The sequence below is a fragment of the Cavia porcellus genome, unplaced genomic scaffold, assembly GCF_034190915.1.
Source record: "Cavia porcellus strain 051 isolate PalLab524CR breed Dunkin Hartley unplaced genomic scaffold, mCavPor4.1 scaffold_1, whole genome shotgun sequence".
NCBI lineage: Eukaryota > Metazoa > Chordata > Mammalia > Rodentia > Caviidae > Cavia > Cavia porcellus.
Genome location: NW_026947484.1, coordinates 41,923,833 through 41,943,116, shown reverse-complemented (window position 1 = coordinate 41,943,116; position 19,284 = coordinate 41,923,833).

The following is a 19,284-nucleotide window of genomic DNA, read 5'->3' as shown; positions in this document are numbered from 1 at the left end:
TAAGCTCACAAAAATTATAATCATTCAGCTACACAGTGAAATGTACAAAACTTACTGAAATGAATTAAAGAAGTGTTTCACAGCAGATGGAGATTGACAGCAACAAATCATGTATGCTCTTTTGGGAGTAAAGGAATTACTGTATTTCTTGATTTTATGCTGATTGCATGATTGCATATATTTTCAATGCTCATCTCAGTTTTATAGTAAAAAGGCAAATGTTATCACTTTTAAATTTAAATTATGATCAGTATGTTTGTCTCCCATAAGGCCCATAAAAATAAGCTAAAGATACAAACAGACAGCTGATAGCTGCAACTAAAGAGTAAAATTTTGACTAAACTGAAAATACATTTTTTTCTTTCTTTTAACATTTTAACAATTTGCTTTATAACAATGTTTTAGTAAAGTATATAAAACAAGTTTTCATGAAGTAAATGAAGCCACCATTTACAAGTTCTAGAAAATTTTATGATCAAATAAGTCATCATTGAATGACCATGTGTAATCTTATCAGACTTTTGAGCTGATAAACCTATATATTGCTAGATGCTTCATTTTTAATAAACTCTGATGAAAATAGTTTTCTTCTCTGTGCATTACATTTTCTAGTGCTTTATAAACCAATAATCTGCTCTGTCATTCCCACATAGCTTTGTCTACTGAGTGCTTGGAAACTTTATATTGTTCTACATCAGAACTTTTACTCTCAAGAATTATATCTGAAATATTTTTCTTCTGCTGAAATTTATTTAAATATCTAGACCCCTTTCTCTCTTTGTGATAAAAAGAAAACAAATTTTTCTAATATGCACTGTAAATGAGGAACCAGAAAAATAATAACAGGAGCCTTATTGCATTCCTATGATGCAACACAGTAGTATTCTTAAGAGTGAGGAAGTAAATTCACTGTGAATCTAAAAATCTATATTGAAAGTTGCCCTCACCACCCCAATTGCATACGTCTACACAAGATACACAGTTTTAATTCTTCAAAAGCACATATAATGAGCCTCTGAAGAAGACTCAAATGCTTAAGATTGAATATTATTAGGCATCTTCTGGATCTCCTGAAGTTACACTTTTTGGCTGGGCCCAGTGGTGCAGGTCTATAATCCCAGTGCTTTCGAAAGTTGAAGCAGGAGGTTGGCAAGCTCAAATCCTCCCTAAGCGATTTATGGAGCCCTTGTCTCAAATTAAAAGTAAAGGGGCTGCAGATCTGGTACAGTGATCTAATCTCCTGTAACAAAAAAAAAAAAAAAAAATTACACATTTTATTATTGTAAATAACTCTTAAGTGGGCATTTTTGGGGTAAATGTGAAGGGTATTGTTGACTGCATTTGTTACTAATTTCAGAGCTGACTGATGACAAGATTATGTCCAAGTCTATCTGGACAAATTTAAAGTACATAATCAAAAACATCTGAACCTCTTCTAGAATTGAGGTGTAAAAGAACTTCCACAACACAATAGTGAAATGGTCACAAGTCTCAGAGGACTCTACTTAAATTCCATTTATTAAGTTTTTTTTCTATTACAATACTCATAAATATTTTGTAGTAAATACCTCAATTGCTCGTCTGCATTTATAAACATTTAAAACATACAAAGGTGACTAAAACTGGATAATAATAAAGTACTTGATAAATTCTAGAAATACTGAAGGTGACATTTTACAACACGCAAGAAAAAATGGAGGTGAAAACTGTGAACCAGTTTAGAAGGCATTTGTACATTGAAGTATTGAACCAAAAGATCTCTAAGAAAACAAGAGGATGATTGGAAGGATGATTTCTGGGCATCATTTAATTAAGAGCCAGTCCTCCGAAGTCATTCCAATTTATCATTTCTTGGCCCTCGTTTGTGAGCTGAAAGAGACAAAGAGCTTAGTGCTTTCTTCCAGAACTCCTCACTGGTGTTGACATATCCCTACACATAAGAAATAATAAAGGACCACTGAAATGTGAATCATTTCCTAACACATGAGCCAACCATGAAAACATTCTTTTTTTTAATTTTTTTTTTATTTAAAGGGGGAAAATAAAACAGTATAAGGGTACAAGTAATACAGAATTACAAAAAAATGGTAAGAAATCACTAGTTAATAGATTACATATATGTCATCTTAGAAATAGTTGTTTAAGTTACAGGATTAAAGCATACAAAGTGGACATTCAAACAGTGAGACTGCAAACAGTTGTGTTCAGTGATCCAACAAAAACTTATAAATATGCTTATCTATCTTAACACACCTAAACACACTTGCAGTTATATCCTTTAGAGCACCTTTTTTTTCCTCTCTTTTTTACAACAAAATTTACACATTTTGGGTTTTACTATTCCATTAGTTCTTATTACATTTTTTGGAAGAGAATAAAACCAAATATGACAAACCAAAGCAGTCAGTCAAAACAAAGGATTGACATAGCACATGATGTAAAAGCAGAATACAAGGTTATCAACAATGGTTACCATAATGCCTCTTGCTTCCTTAAAATGAATTGCCTATATCATTAGGTATAATAAAATTGAACAAAACAGTACAGAACAAGACCAATAAAACCTAAACATTGGAAACATTACAAGATTTCCAAAGAAGATAATAGTCAAACCAGAATGGCATCATAGTGAATCTTATTGCCTTCAAAGTAGTTGTCTATACACTCAATTGATACTATCAAACAGAACAGAACAGAGTCTAATCAGTCAAAACAAAATAGTGGGAGTAATACAGGGCTTCAAATCAAGTTAATAGAAAATCAAAAAAAGTTACTATAATATATCCTGCTAATTTTTTTATTTTTTTCTCTAAATTAAAAAATAATAAAAAATAAATAACATTTTTTATGAATAAGAGGGAGATTGAGATAAAAGAGGACATAACAACATAACAATACAGGTCAAAGAATGACAATTTCAGCAACCTAGTGCTTCACCACAAGATAATCCGACTTAATAGTAGTTACCATGGTGTCTCTTTCCTTGAAATATTTGAATATAACTTCATATACTATAGTATTAAACATATCAAGACAGTGTGAAACCATTCAAGAGAATGAAAGTATTACAGGGTATTTAGAACCAGTTAACGGAAAATGAAAAATGGTTTCTATATTATCTCCTTGCCTAAAAAAATTTTCGTTTATACTGTCACATATAATAAAATCCAGTAAGATACAACATGATAAAACCAATGGAGACAGAAGAGCAACAGCTTGTGGGATTTCAAAACAAGATGATATTAAATCAGCACTAGCTATTATGATGTCTGGTTTTCTTCAAAATAGCGGTTCATTTCATCACAAGCAGTAATAACAAACAGCCCAGGATAAAGACATTCCAATTAATGAGTGAAAACTTTATAAGGCTTCAAAGCCACATAATGTGGAATCATGATTACCACATACTTTTATATAGCTGAATCATTTCTTACAATAGGGAAACTATTCGGTATTCGTACATATGAGCTTGATTTATTTCACTTATGAGTATGGTCTCAAGCTGTATCCATCTACTTATAGATTTCTCAATGTCATCCTTCTTCATAGCTACATAGTACTCCATTGTGTAAAAATACCATAACTTTTTTCTCCATTCCTCAGTTGATGGACACTTGGGTTGTTTCCAATATCTGGCTATTACAAATTGTACTGCTATAAACATATGTGCACATATATCACTGTGGTATGATGCTTTCAGTTCTTCTTGGAATATGCCTAGAAGTGGAATAGCTGGATCAAATGGGACTTTCAATCCCAGCCTTTTGAGGAATCTCCAGACTGACGACCACAATGGTTGCACCAGTCTACACTTCCACCAAAAGTGCAGGAGGGTTTCTTTTTCCCCACTGCCTCTCCAGAATTTGTTGTTGTTGGTTTTCTTGATTTTGGCCATTCTTTCAGGAGTGAGATGCAATCTCAGTGTGGTTTTAATCTGCATTTCTCTAATGAATAATGATGATGAGCATTTTTTCATGTATTTATTTTCCATTTGTATTTCTTCAACTGAGAAGTGTGTATTCATTTCAGATGCCATTTTTGAATTGGATCTTGCATTTTGGGGGTCTGATTTTTTTTTAATTCTTTGTATGTGTTAAACAGAAGTCCTTTGTCTGAGGGAGAATTCACTAAGATTTTTTTTCCCAGCTTATGGGTTTTCTTTTCACTATGCTGGAGATTTCTTTCGACATGCAGAAACTTTTTAATAAGAGATGGTCCTAGTTATTCATTCTGGGAAGTATTTCCCCTGCGATTTGAGTCCTATCCATGAATTCTGTACCTACCTCTATGTCTTCAAGATTTCTCCCCAATTTTTCTTCCAATAGATTTAGTGTTTCTGTTTTAATATTCAGATCTTTGATCCGTTTAGATTTTAATTTAGTACATGGTGATAGACATGGGTCTAGTTTTAGTTTTCGGCAAATGGAGAGCCTGTTTTTCCAACACCATTTATTGAAGAGACTGTCGTTCTTTCTGTGAACCTGTTTGACTCCTTTATCAAAGATAAGGTGGTTGAGTGTGTTTGTAGTTCTGGTTGTATCTTCTAATCTATTCCATTGATCTTCAGCTCTGTTTTGATTCCAGTACCATGTTGATTTTACTACGGTTGCTTTGTAGTATAACTTCAAGTCAGGGATTGTGATGCCTCTTGCCTTGCCTTTGTTGCTTAGAACTGTCTTTGCTATTCTAGGTCTCTTCTCACTCCAGATGAATTTTAGGAGTGATTTCTCAAGATCTATGAGTTGATGGTATTTTTATTGGGATTGCATTGAATCTGTATAAGAGTTTGGGAGAATGGCCATTTTTGCAATATTTATTCTTCCTATTCATGAGCAAGGGATTTCTTTCCACTTTCTGAGATCATGTTCAATGTCTTTTTTCAATGTATTATAATTTTCCCTGTATATGTCTTTCACGTCTTTTGTAAGAATAATTCCTAAATATTTCACTTTTTTGTTGCTAGTGTGAAGGGTGTGGCTTCTCTTATTTCTCTCTCTGTGATTTTGTTGTTAGGGTATAGGAATGCTATTGATTTTTGAGTATTGATTTTGTATCCAGCTACATTATTCAATTTATTTATTATATCTAACAGTCTTTCAATGGAGTTTAGGGGGTCTTCTATATAGAGTATCATGTCATCTGCAAACAATAATAATGTAACTTCTTCTTTTCCTATCTTTATCCCTTTTATTTCTCTCTCTTGTCTAATTGCTCTGGCTAGTATTTCCAGTACTATATTAAATAGGAGTGGGGATAAAGGACATCCTTGTCATGTGCCTAATTTTAAATTAAAGGCCTTCAATTTATGGTCATTTAGTATAATACTGGCTGTTGGTTTATCTAGATGGCCTTTATTATATTGAGGTAAAGACCATCTATTCCAATTTTCTGTGAAGTTCTTAACATGAATGAATGTTGGACCTTATCAAAAGCTTTTTCTGCATCTATAGAAATGATCATGTGATTCTTTTGGCTTTATTGATATGGTGGATTACATGTTTTGATTTACATATGTTGAACCATCCCTGCATGCCTGGGATGAATCCCACTTGCTCATGATGTATAATCTTCTTGATGATTTGTTCCTTCCTATTTGCCAATATTTTATTGAGGATTTTTGCATCTGTGTTCATTAGGGAGATTGCTCTATAGTTCTCTTTTTTATTTGCCCCTTTCTCAGGTTTTGGTACTAGAGTAATATTTGCTTCCAGGAATGACTTAGGAAGGATTGCTTCCCTTTCAATTTCATTGAAGAGTTTGAGGAGTGTCAGCATTAGGTCTTCTTTGTATTTCTTGTAGAATTCTGCAGTGAATCCATCTGGGTCTGGGCTCTTCTTTGTAAGCAAGGGCTTAATCACATTTTCAATTTCTTTAATAGAAATTGGATTATTCAGCAGTTTTACATTCTCTTGACCTAGCTTTGGCACTTCATACATTTCTAGAAATCTGTCTATTTCTTCTGTGTTATCAAACCTCTGAGAGTAGAGTTTTTTCAAAATACGTGTTGATGATCTTCTGTATTTCTTTAGAGTCTGTAGTGATTTCACCTTTTTCATTCTTATTACATGAATTTAAGCTTTTTCTTCTCTTTTTAAAAATAAGTTTGGCTAGGGGCTTATCAATTTTATTTATTCTTTCAAAGAACCAAGTCTTTGACTCATTGATTCTTTGGATTGTTTTCTTAGTCTCTATTGCATTGATTTCTTCTCTGAATTTTTAATTTCCTCTCTTCTTTTGGCTTTGGGCTTGAGTTGCTCTTCTTTTTCTAGCTGTTTGAGGTGTAGCGTGAGGTTATTTATTTGTATTCATTCTATTTTCCTGATGTGGGAACTCAGTGCAATAAATTTTCCTCTGAGGAGGGCTTTCATTGCGTCCCACAGATTCTGGTAACTTGTATCTGTATTTTCATTTTCTTGTAGGTATTGTTTAATTTGTTCTTTGATTTCCCCTGTGACTCATGATTATTCAAGTGTATGTTATTCAATTTCCATGTCTTTGTGGGATTTTTGCAATATCTTTTATCATTAATTTCTAATTTCAAAGTGCTATGATCTGATAACATGCAAGGGATAATTTCAACTCTTTTGCATTTATTTAAATATGTTCTATGAGCTAATATATGGTTTATTTTAGAGAATGACCCATGCATTGCTGAGAAGAATGTGTATTCTAATATTGCTGGATGGAACACTCTGTATATGTCTATCAAGTCCATTTTTTCACATGTGTGATTCAGTTCTATTATTTCTTTGCTGATTTTCTGTCTGGTTGATCTGTCCTTTGGTGTCAATGGTGTGTTAAGGTCTCCTGTTATAATTTGTTACTAATAAATTGATTTTTCATTTTTGGTAATACTTGTTTTATATAACTGGGTGCTCTGAAATTTGGTGCATATATATTTAAGACAGTTATCTCTTCCTCTTGTTTTCCCCTAACGAGTATGTAGTGACCTTCTTTGTCTCTTCTGATCGTTATTGGTTTAAAGTTCACATTGTCTGCAAACAGAATGGCTACTTCTGCTTTTTTTAGGGTTCCTGTTGTGTGAAGTATTGTTTCCCATACTTTAACTTTCAGTCTGTGAATATCGTTCTGTGAGTTAGATGGGTTTCTTGTAGACAGCATATGTTTGGATTGTGTTTCTTGATCCATTCTGCAAGTCTGTTTCTTTTAATTGGTGCATTGAGACCATTTACATTAATGGTTATAACTGTTATATGTTGGTTTATTTTTGACATGTTTTCTTTCTGCTGTTGCATCTTTATCTTTCTGTTCTGTTTAATTATCTGCTTTGCTTAGTGTTTTTTTCCTAATTGTATCTAAACTGTCTTTCAATGTTTTTTGCAGGTTTGGCTTCCTGATCATGAAGTTCTTCATCTGTTCTTTGTCATGGAAGTATCTTATTTCACCATTGATTTGAAGGCTAGTTTTGCAGGGTACTTCAGTCTAGGTTGGAAATCATTTTCCTTTAGGATCTGGAATACTTCACTCCATGCTCTTCTTGACTTTATTGTTTGTGCTGAGAAGTCTGCTGTGATTCTGATAGGTTTTCCTTTATAAGTGATCTGTCTTTTCTCTCTGACAGCTTTTAATAATCTATTCTTGTGTTCGAATGCTGGGATGGTGATTATTATATGTCTAGGTGTAGTTTTATTTTGGTTATGACTATTTGGATTTCTATATGCTTCACTGAATGAAGTCGGTTTTTGATCTCATGCTTGGGACATTTTCAACTATTACTTCTCTAAATATCCTCTTGACATCCTTTTTTCATTAATTCCTATCAATCTTATGTTGTTTTTCTTTGCGTCATCTTGCAGTTGTTGAATTGTTATTTCTTGATTCTTTGTTATTTTTAAAAGATCTTTCCTCTCCTGTTCACTAGCTGCAATCTTGCCTTCAAGGTCTGAAATTCTATCTTCATTTTTATTGAGGCAGCTTTTACAGCTTTCAGTGGAATTTTTGATTTCCTGTACATATCTGTGCATCTGCTTTATGTATTCTGTTTGTTTCTTACATTGCTCACACTAGGGATTCTATCTTTTTGTTTAGTTCTTCCAATTTTTTGACGGTGTTTTCTTTAGATATGTTCAGTATCTCTTTCATTTCTTTTATCATTTCTTCTTTTACCTGGGAGATTATTTCTAGTTTGAATTCTTTTAAAGCTTCCTGGAGTTGCTTGTTTATTTCAGTTGCTATTATGTCTGATATTTGAGGTGTATGGTGTCTATTCTCTTCTATATACATCACTCCTAAGGTTTCTTGGGATGGGCTGGAGGTTTGAAATTGTAATTTGGTCTTTCATTTTGTCGTTTTCCTATGTTTCTGTGTTCAAGTGTTTCAAGTGTTATTCGAAAGCTTCCTCAGGGTCTGTTGGAAATTCACTTCTATCCCTGCAGCTCCTGAGACTCTGACACCCAGTTCCCCCAGGCTGCCGGGACTCTTGAACTGGTGGCGCTCACCTGCTTGCTTAGAGCTCCACAGTCCTCCAAGCAAACGAGGAGGTGGATGCAGGCGCCCCAGACTCACCTACCTAGCTGTTCCACCGCACCCCGATGGTACGAGGGTCCCAAATAAGCTGGGCTCCGGGGAAAGTGTGTGCCCGCTTGCTTGCTTAGAACTCCACAGTTCTCCAAGCACAGCCAGAATGGGGAGGCAGAGGCAGGCTCTTCAGACCCACCTAGCTGTTCCAGTGTAGCTGGAAGGCTCAAGGGTTCCAAACAAGCTGGCCTCTAGGGAAAGTGTGTGAGACACTTACCCCAGGACACAGGGCCTCTGGAACCTTTGGCGCTCACCTACTTGCTTAAAACTCCACAGTCCTCCAAGCACATGGGGAGGTGGGTGCAGGTGCACTAGACCCGCCTAGCTGTTCCACTGCACCCAGATGGTGCGAGGGTCCCAAACAAGCTGGGCTCCAGAAAAGTGGATGCCCGCCTTCTTGCTTAGAACTCTGCAGTTCTCCAGGTACAGCCAGAATGGGGAGGCAGATTGAAAACATTTTTTAAACGTGTTATATTTAGGAACACATTTTCATCATCAACCATAGTTCTCCAGTAGGCATAAAATAACACATGATCATAACAGAATAGCCTTTTTTCCCTTTTTAATTCAGATGAAAACAATTGGAATAAACTGCATTTGAAACTTAAAAAGTGGTACCCATTACTTTTTTTAAAAATTTGGATTCTTTTCACCTAGAATCTCATTTGTCTTAATGGGTATTACCAAAGGAAAAATAGACAATTTAAACGTTGGTCTGAGCTTGAAATTTTTGTTACCAAAGTGTTGTTTTTCTTGTGATACTGTTTGTATACAAGTATACCAATGGTATGACTGTTTTTGTACCTTGCTCTTGAGTAGTTTTAACTGTAGACTTAACTGTCTATAGTTAAGATTCCATAAAACTACCACCAGAAAGTTGTGGAATTACATCAACCAACTACTAATCTAACAAGAAATTTATGTAGTGGTAATAAACTTACTGATTTATAGTTATTTATTTAGTAAATTAGTTACATATTTTTCTTCAATAGAATCCAAAGAAATTTAAGAAAATGTTTCTGTTTTAAAAAGAAATGGAAAACTAAACTGTAAAGCTAATATATGTGACTATGAAACATCTGGAAATCACAATGCACAAATTCCTTAAAAATGGCCGGAGTTGTAAAGTTTTCTAAATTTCATTGAGGAGAGAGACAAAAAGCCGAAGAGTATGATAAGAAAAAGCTTCCCTGAGGGACTTGGATTTAGGTTAATCAAATTTCTTGTTTCAAACCAGTGCTTCTCTCTGATGAATCGGTCCATATTTTTCACCTTGAGTGATAGTAGCTATGCAAACCAGTAGAGAACACATTTGTCATTCTTCCTCAAAAGAGCCTGTGTCTTTCTTTAAAGAAAAATCATAAGAGCATAAACAATAAACAGAACTTACAGGAACTGTCAAAATGTAGGAGAAAATTAGGCTAGATAGACAGATGATAGAAGATATAGACTGGGAAAAATTGAACTCATTGAGATATTCTGAAATAAGGTGCAACTATCACATGATGATAAAGCATTATCTTGCTTGACAGTTTTAAGATCAATAAATCTTTTTTAGTAAATCCAATTAAGATAATAAGACTAATAAGACATTAGGGCAGTGTTCTCAATTTTGAAATGTGGACTCTATTCAACAACCAAAGTGGTATGAATTCGACAATTAACTTCAAAAACACTGATGTGAGTTGAAGTGTGAACAACATTTATATAAACAAAATGCCCTGGACAGAACATAACCTTGATTAATTAATTTTAAACATAAAAAATGCTTCTAGCATACTCTCCACAGAGTGTTTGTCTTAATTGTAACACAGTTTTTTTTTTAATCTGATAGTGAGTGGCAGAGTTTTAAAAATGTGAATACTTTTAATTTTCCTTTAGTATCGGGCGTTGAAAATCATCACAATTTCTAGGATCTATTGTTATTATTTTCTTCATTTTAAAAGACCTTGAAAACTTACAGATTAGGTACTTCTAATTGCTCAACTATTAAGCCCTGATTAATAAAATAATAAGGTTTTTAAGAAAGAAATTGCTATTTAAAGTTGGGAAGTATGTCTATATGCGTAATGAGGTGTCACTGTTTACATGGACCTATGTACATGAACCTAACTTTGATGCAATAATCAGCCTTCAGTGAAATTTAGAATATTAATTATTACTCAAGTCCAATCATTTTAAATTACTAAAACATGGCATCATGTCTAGAAATTGTTATTTACTAACTACATTTATAGAAATAGTGATATCTATCTGTTAGAAAGTTAAAGCACTAAAGAAAATGAACTCACACAATTACAAGTTCCTCCAAAATTACAAAGTAAACATATCATTTAGCAATTCCATTCATAGGTATAGGTGCAATAGAATGAAATTAGTATATCTATGAGCCTTTGTATTCATTCCAACACTATTGACCATGGTAAGACATGGAAAACAATCTAAGTGTCCAACAGTTGATAAATAGGTAAAGAAATCGTGCACAATGGAATGGTATTCAAACATTAAAGAGAAAGATATTCTGACACTTGCATTAACATAGGTAGAAATGAAGATCATTGTGTTTACTGAAATAATACAGAGAAAGATAAATAGTCCATGATCTAACTCACATGAGGAATCTAAAACACTTGATCTCAAAGTGACTGTAGAACTTCGATTGCCTGAATCTGAGACAGTGGGCAGGTGGAGGGATGAAGAAAGATTGATTAATGGGTACTAAGTTACAATTAGATAAGTAGGAGAAGCTATGGGGCATTGTTGAACAGTAAGGGTGACTCAGATAAGGATAATGTACTCTACACAAAAATTAGAAAACAAGCTTCTTTAAATTTCCACAATAAAAATAGTGAGATGATAAGTATGTTTAATTCGAACTAAGCATTATACAATGTATACATGTGTCAAGCTATTAATTATGTAAATATTCCATAATGATAGAAGATTATCTACACCATACAGAATTGACAAAGATTTAAATGGAGCAATTTTGAAACCCTAAGAAAGAAAAGGTGAAGAAACTAACCCCCCAAAAAATACTGTCAGAAACAAGAAGAAACAAGTTCAACTTTGAAGAGAGCAAGTCAAAAACAAGAAGACAATTAGGAAATTACTAACAATGCAAGGTACATTGAATAATTGGACCTAAAAATGGACCTATAATGATATGAGGAAGGTATTAAATATCTAGGGAAGTATAAGAAAGACTGGCATAGACATCAAATCAAAAGATTGTTGGTCACTGTGGCACATACTTGCAATCCCAGCACTCAGCAGTTGGAGGCAGGAGAATTATGAGTGTGAGGCCAGCACTGAGTCCACGGCAAGATCCTGTTTCCAAAATGGAAACAAACAACAACAAAAATCAAAATGATCTGAATGACAAGAGACAGGAGAAGACAACACATAAAACTAGAGCAAAGACAATATACAAATTTTCTTTTTAAAAAATAACAAGTACTTGAAGTTTTAATAAAATATTTTCATTAAAAGAAAAATATATGAAATGAAGGAAAACAGTATGCAATTCTGGCAAGATTCCATGTAACTAGAAAAAGTAATATTAGCTTAATTTAACCACAATCATAATAAAATAAAACCTAGCAGTAATGTTGAATCATTAGGATAAACAGACAAATCTTCCACTGAACCAGGCATCAAAGCAGCCTATTTATAAATTAAATAAACGAAAAAATCAAGCTAAGCATAAACTTCTCTGCATTGCTTAATGCCATATACCATTGTCCATGTTTGAAGTCAAAAGAAATTTTGAAATTGACAAACTTAAACAACATATCAAATGTATCTGAATCTATCATGTGACTGAATTTATTTAGAATAAGCAAAGTATAAATTTTGTCACTGGAAAAAGAAGTATTGTCATAAAATTGCTTGCAATGAGAAAAACACAGTTACATATAAATCTCTGTCTCTGCCTCATACACAGGTTGACTGAGAATTTATGTGTCCCCTATTGTCCTTTCTTCACTGCCTATTACTAATAGACACTATTAGGCCCTATGACAGGCCCTGTGACAGGCCACCTTGTCAGTAGAAGCTGAAGTCTATTCATGTGCAAACAGTCATTCTTTAACATGCTATTTGAGGACATTTTCATTTTAATAGCAAATTACTTAGTGTGACTATGTCTTCTCTAGAATTATCTAAATGGTGAGCCATTTCATTTGAAGTAAACCAGAGGTAGATGTAATATTCTCTGTAGATGTAGACATACAAAGGATCATAGAAAAACAGAGTTTTTTTTAAAAGAATCTTTTTCCAAATTACAAGTTGTTAGCTGCAGTCTATAATCGTGTCACAGTCTATGTTCACTTTCTGAAAAGCATAAACCACCAAATCTTGGATGCTTTCCTATCCTCAGCACAGTAATTATATTTGTACCTAATTTTGAGCTTGTTACATATAATCTTTTGCCAAATATGATCATTTAGAGTCATTGACACAGGCTTAACATCATAAATATTGACTATGCAAGAACATTGATTGTATTTGCCTAAAATAGAGGATTTTGATCCAAGTACATGAGAATTTGAAATTGAAAATATGCAGAAATCTCATGCCACCCAGGATCTTCAGAGGCGGTTGATGGATATGAGTTCCCACTTTAATTTCCAGTAACTTTCTACCATGCACCAGGTGAGTAACTATACCATGAAAACAAATTGGAATAATGAACTTACAAATCCAAACCAGAATAATAATACTGCATTTTCTAATCCTCTTTCTCTCTCTGTACTGTTTGTTTTCTGGGAACAAACAAAAGTAAAACCAAAACAACCACATAGCTAATCTTTGACAACATAAAATTGTTTGCAGCCTTCTTCAGACTTCTGTAACCCTTTTTTCCTCCAAGAATCCTGTAGTTGTGCAACAAATGAGGCCTCAGAGATCACTGAATAGATTTGAATCTTTCTGCTCCATATACTTTTCTTTTTATTAAAAAACTACAACTTCTGCGGCACAGTTGCTGTCTTCGTCAACCTCAGATAAATTTTGCTGTCAAAGAGCTGAACAAATAAGCACCCTTACTTTATATGAAAAAAGTATCCACACTAACATGTGCAACAAGAAGAATGATATTCTATGAACTTATAAATACCAAACAGCTTCTTTTCTTCTGGCTATTTGCCTTCTTTTCTGTACTGTTTTCTCTTTTTACTCTGTCTGTTCCTTTTTGGTTGCCATTTTTCCTTTCCTCTGTGAATTGGAAGTATTATTGTGGATTCATGATATTGAAACATGGAGCAACCACTGAAATCGACTATAATAGTGTGACATCATGGTTTTGAATCAATCAGGACATAGAAGTAAACATAGAAATAAAAGAAAGTGTGTGTGTGTGTGTGAGTGTGTGTGTGTGTGTGTGTGTGTGTGTGTGTGTGTGCATGTGCATTTTCTTAGGTTTATCAACTGTAATGGCTTGCAGACAACAGCTCAGTGATATGATGTCACCAGTATAACAAACCTTGGTTCCAAGAAGCATCATCCACTAAAAGGAATCAAAACTTCCTGCAAAAATGGGCAGCTCTAGTTTGGGACAGATGAGCCTGGAACATCTTGTTGTGCCTGCAAATAAGAGAATGCTTACAAAATGAGAGACCACATCAAAATAAAAACAAAGCAAAACAAAACAAAATTAACTTAGAAGCCAGCTTGTGGGTTTCAAACTGGCAAAGTTAGAAAGCTAAATAACAAAGTGAGTAATGATAATAACAAATTAAAACTCACTATGAAAATAGGAATCCATTAGTTCATAATGATATAAGTTAACAAATCATAATCGATTTTTCTTATAGGTGAATGCCAAATAATATACAAGGAACAATAGAATTAAAATAATCATTTGGTAAATATCATAACAAAAAATAATTCAGCCAAGAAACATCAATACATGCTGAATAGGGAACATCCAGAGAGGACATAATGTATTTGTATTCTCTCAAACTCCCTCCCTGGAAAGAAAAGCACTAATAGGCATCTCTTTAATCAAGTAAAATGATAAATAAAAAGTATGCCATCTGGTAGGAAGCAACACAGAGAAAGCACTGTCACTTCTATGACACATCTCACAAAAATGCAGAACCTGAATCTAATCACAAGAAAACTTTAGGCAAATGCATCCAAGTGCATCCTGAAGAATAATTGAACTGCCCAAGTGCCAAAATCATGAAAATCAAAGATGGAAGAACTCTTCCAGATTGAAAGAGGATTAAAATAAAATCACTGCTAAATGTCAAGTCAGCTGGTTAGTTTCATTATGATAAACATTACTGGGAGAAATGACAAAATGTACGTGAGCTTATGATTTATACAGAAGCAAACCATCACTATTAATTTTCTGACTTTGATTGCTGTATTGTGATCATGAAAGGAATCCTCCTTTTTGTAGGAAACACTAACTCATGCATCTGAGGATGGTATATTGGCAATTTATTCCTAACAGTTCTAGAGACAAAGGTTTGTAATACTTTTGTAAGTTTTCCTGTGTTACAGTTTATTTAGAAGCATCTCCCCTAACCTCATGTGCTCAAAGGTGAAGCCTTTTTTTTTTTTTTTTTACCATGAGTCAAAGAAAACTTTTACTTTATTCTGGTATCTGTAGCAGATTTGTCTGGTAGCAGACAAAATTCCTATTTTCTCGATGGAGGTCCTGCATGTGGCATGGCATCTGCCTTCTACCAGTAGATAGGGCGACTTTTATCTTCTTTACCAATAAGTAATAATGAAAAGAATATCATGTTAACTCGGAAGAAAGTCATCCTTTCAACAGTCTTAGGCATAATTTTTGAAAGATCTTTAATGTAATTGAAAGTGCATATACATAATTCTGAGGAGCGAATGACCATAGGATAACAGAATTAGAGATGAAAACTTCCAACATGTTGCCAAGAGAGCATGATTTATCTCATTATATTTGGGTGTTCACGTTAAGTTGCATGTGAAAAGCCTGTCATAAAAATAATTCATAGACAAAGATATATGGTCTAAAATTCTTCATGCAGAAGTACATTAATGCTGCCACAAAAATTTCAAACTAAAATCCTCTAAATTCTAGAAGACATTTTAACGAGTTCCACTAAAATTTTAACTTTTTAACCTCCCATTTATGTAAATTTTTTGTTAAAATTCACAAAAGAAATATTTATGAGTTTTTCCTTTCTCTTTTAGTGTCTTCTGGTCTTATACCTCTATGTCCCAAAATTATTGAGGTCTGATCACATAAGATCCATTTGTCAAAAAAATAAGATTCTAGCCTATTAGTATAGTAGAACTGGAGGTAAAAATACATCACCCTCCCAGTGATATTTGTCTTTGTTGTCAGATGCGTACATGATAATCCCTTCAGTACAATGAGAATCTTCAAATGTTCAATTTGAGGCCCTTTGAAATGACCATTCTCCATCCCTTTACCTACAGAATTCCATGTGGACATATAGATAAAATTTAACATAAATATGAGGTAATTTCTAACTTGATACAAAGCACAGAAAATGATCTTTGCTATCAATATAGAAATGTTATCCTGATTTGAATAAATCATGAATGATGGTTCAGTTATTCTACTCTTAATCACATCAATGTTCAGGAGACTCCTGTCCCTATATTTGTGCCTTCATACTTTAGCAGCAGAAGCAACAAATTACTAAATAGAACATATCCACATACTTTTAAAAACATTCAAGCTAGGAAATCAACAAATTATTAAATAATTTGGTTACTAATCTGCCATGAATTTAACAAGGACATAATAATGACATTGATAATACACTGAAATGCTCAAAAGGAAGAATTATTTCATTTGACCAAACTCATGGACTATATTCTTGGTGTGCTGGCCTTCTCTAGCAAACTTACAGTTACATCTGGCCAGATAACCCTGGATACATAACAAGAAATTAAAGTGTAGAGCTTCCAAAGACAGTTTTCTTTAAGACAACCTTGGCAGCCTGGAAAATAGACCTTCTTTTCCTCCTTCTTCCTGGCACTAGGCTTAGCACCTACAGTGTTCACCGACATTTTACACTTATGCTAACAAACAGCAGTGTAGACAATAAGCTAAAGATGAGGACAGAAAAATCGTATATGTTTGAGTACACTGACAACATTCTTTTTTTGAATTTTCCTTTCCAACCCTCTTTCTTATTCTTCTCATGCTGCTATGAAGTAAAAACATCCTTTACATGTTTAAATTAAATGTAAGGGTTTGATGTTATTTACATCTAAATTAATCCTAATGGATGTGATATAAAGAGAGGTATTTTCACCACAAATCTAATATAAAATACTTAATCCTCAGCAGCAGTAAAATAATGATGAAGCTTATAGAACATCATCTACCTTCCTGTGATCAAAAATTCAACAAGGTGTTCATATTTCTCAAATATCAAACTTAGCTGGAATTTCTCTATCCCCAAATAATTTTTAGTTCTTTAAATTTTCACGTTTTAATGAAAACTCTGTATGTTTACTGATGAGGCTTTCTATTACACAGCGTAAACTGTGCTAATATTGCTTTTACTCTCTTCCTTCTTTACTGTTTGTATTCCCTTATGGAGCTTTCAATTCTATTTTCTATTAATCAGAGTATTTTTTCTTTTCTTCTTCCTTTGTTAGGTAAACAGGTTCTAATGACTCAGTTTGTATAACAAAGACGACATCTGTCTTCCCCCCAAAAATGGCTCTTCACCCTAAAGAAGTCCTTTATGAATAAAGTACATCTCTTCTTCACAATGTATGCATCAACAGTGTTGTTATCATCTACTATCATCTACTATGCCCTCACATAGAAGGGGTTAGAATAAGATTATTTCTTTCATTCAGGGAGAGTTTTTTGTTACACTCTTTCCTTTAATTCTTTGAGCTTATCGTACAAATACAAAAGCAAAAAGAAAACTGTGTACATTTCTGCCAAAACACTTGGCCTGTTTTTCCCCTTGTATTACCCAGAGCCTTTGTACTGGAACATGTCCCCAGCGCTTTTTAAAAATAATGTTGCTTTGTTTTGTTTTGAGATAAGATCTCTATAATTTGCCCAAAACTGGCTAAAATTTATGATCCTCCAGAATGCTGGAATCACAGATGTTCACGCTACTCCACTCCAAAATGTCCATGAGTGCTTTGGGAAAGAAATGTTATCATCTCCCTTACATACTGCATAGCACTGAAATCTAGTTCATTTGGATATGGCAAGACCAAGGATTATGTGTAAAATAATTCATTCTTCTTTGTACATTTGAATAATTGTGGTCTTGCATATTCACCCTCTTGCGTCCTCATGTGGTTCATACTGAAACTGTATTTTACCATGGTTTTAACTAAGATATTTTAATAAGATTGAATAAGGCTTGCTTTCTTCCCTATTTTGACATTTAATCAATTAGGCCATGTCAGTACACATCCTATTTGCAGCACCCGCAGATTCCTCTGCTAGTGTTTTTTACACTAGATTTCTGCTGATCTGACCTCTGAATTTCACAGACAAGTAAAGATTTCAAAAGGTTTGGGGTGTGGCATACTTTCTTAGATTTTATTTTGAAACCTAAAAATATGAATCTGTTCAGTAAGTATACAGATTTATTTTATGGTAAATCTAATATGCACTCTTTATTGCTCCCAACTTGTAGCAAATTGGTAAAAATGTCTGTGAACAAATCATAACTGAATTATTAGGACGTAGCAGAAAGAAGATCATACAGATATACATTCAGAATACATATTCCCCTTCAAGCTTCCCTGAGGGGTGACAGACAAATAAAAATCGTGCATATAGTTATTTTTCCATATAAATGGAGTCTACATCCACAGATTTGACCAACTGTCCATCAAAAATACATATTTTAAAAAAACTATGCCTGCATTAAACATGTACAGACTCTTTTCTTATCATTCTTTCCTAAGCAAACCAGTATAACAACTATTATGTAGGATTAAGATTTTATTAGGTATATAGTCCTCAGAAAGTCTCCAGAATATGCATTTAAATTAAAAATATTTATGGTCATTTTTCTTAAGGTTTAACTTGGCGTTCTCATATTTACTACTAACATATATTAGATTACCAACACTTACTCTCACTTTACATTTGCTTTCTCTGCTAATTTATGACAGTTTCAGGTTTTTATCATTTCAAACACAGTTTTTTTTTTCAAAGAGTGTATGGTATGAACGGGTGTTAGTTACTCATTAAATATATAAATGGCTTTTTAACTTTACTTTCAAAGGCTATTTTCATTTTGATTTTTCAAGATTCCCAGATTATATGTTAAAATGTATAAGGAAGGTACAGAGGAAAAACCCAACTCTCTAAAACACATCTACAGTATACAGAGTGTCCTCATTAAAGAATTTATAATAACAGACTTTAGAAACTGATCTACTTTACATTTTCTTTGTATTATTTTGTGTATGAATTTGTAAATTTTTGTGATCATAATTCAAAGAAAAATTTGGAGAATTATTCCTAGCAGCATTTGATAATTCGCTTCATACTAGAGGGAAGACATCATGCAAAAAACAAAAAAATGACAAATTTTAATTTTGGAGAGACGATGGTAAAATTTTGAAACCTGATTAGGAAGAATTACATGATAAAATCTCAAGAAACTGCACAGTATATATTTGGAAAAACCTAAACTCCAAATGAGTTATTATTTATTTTCCTGTTCCAAGCAGTGCCAATCTGTGTACTGTTTGATATATGTCTGCAAGATAAATACACATTTCAGA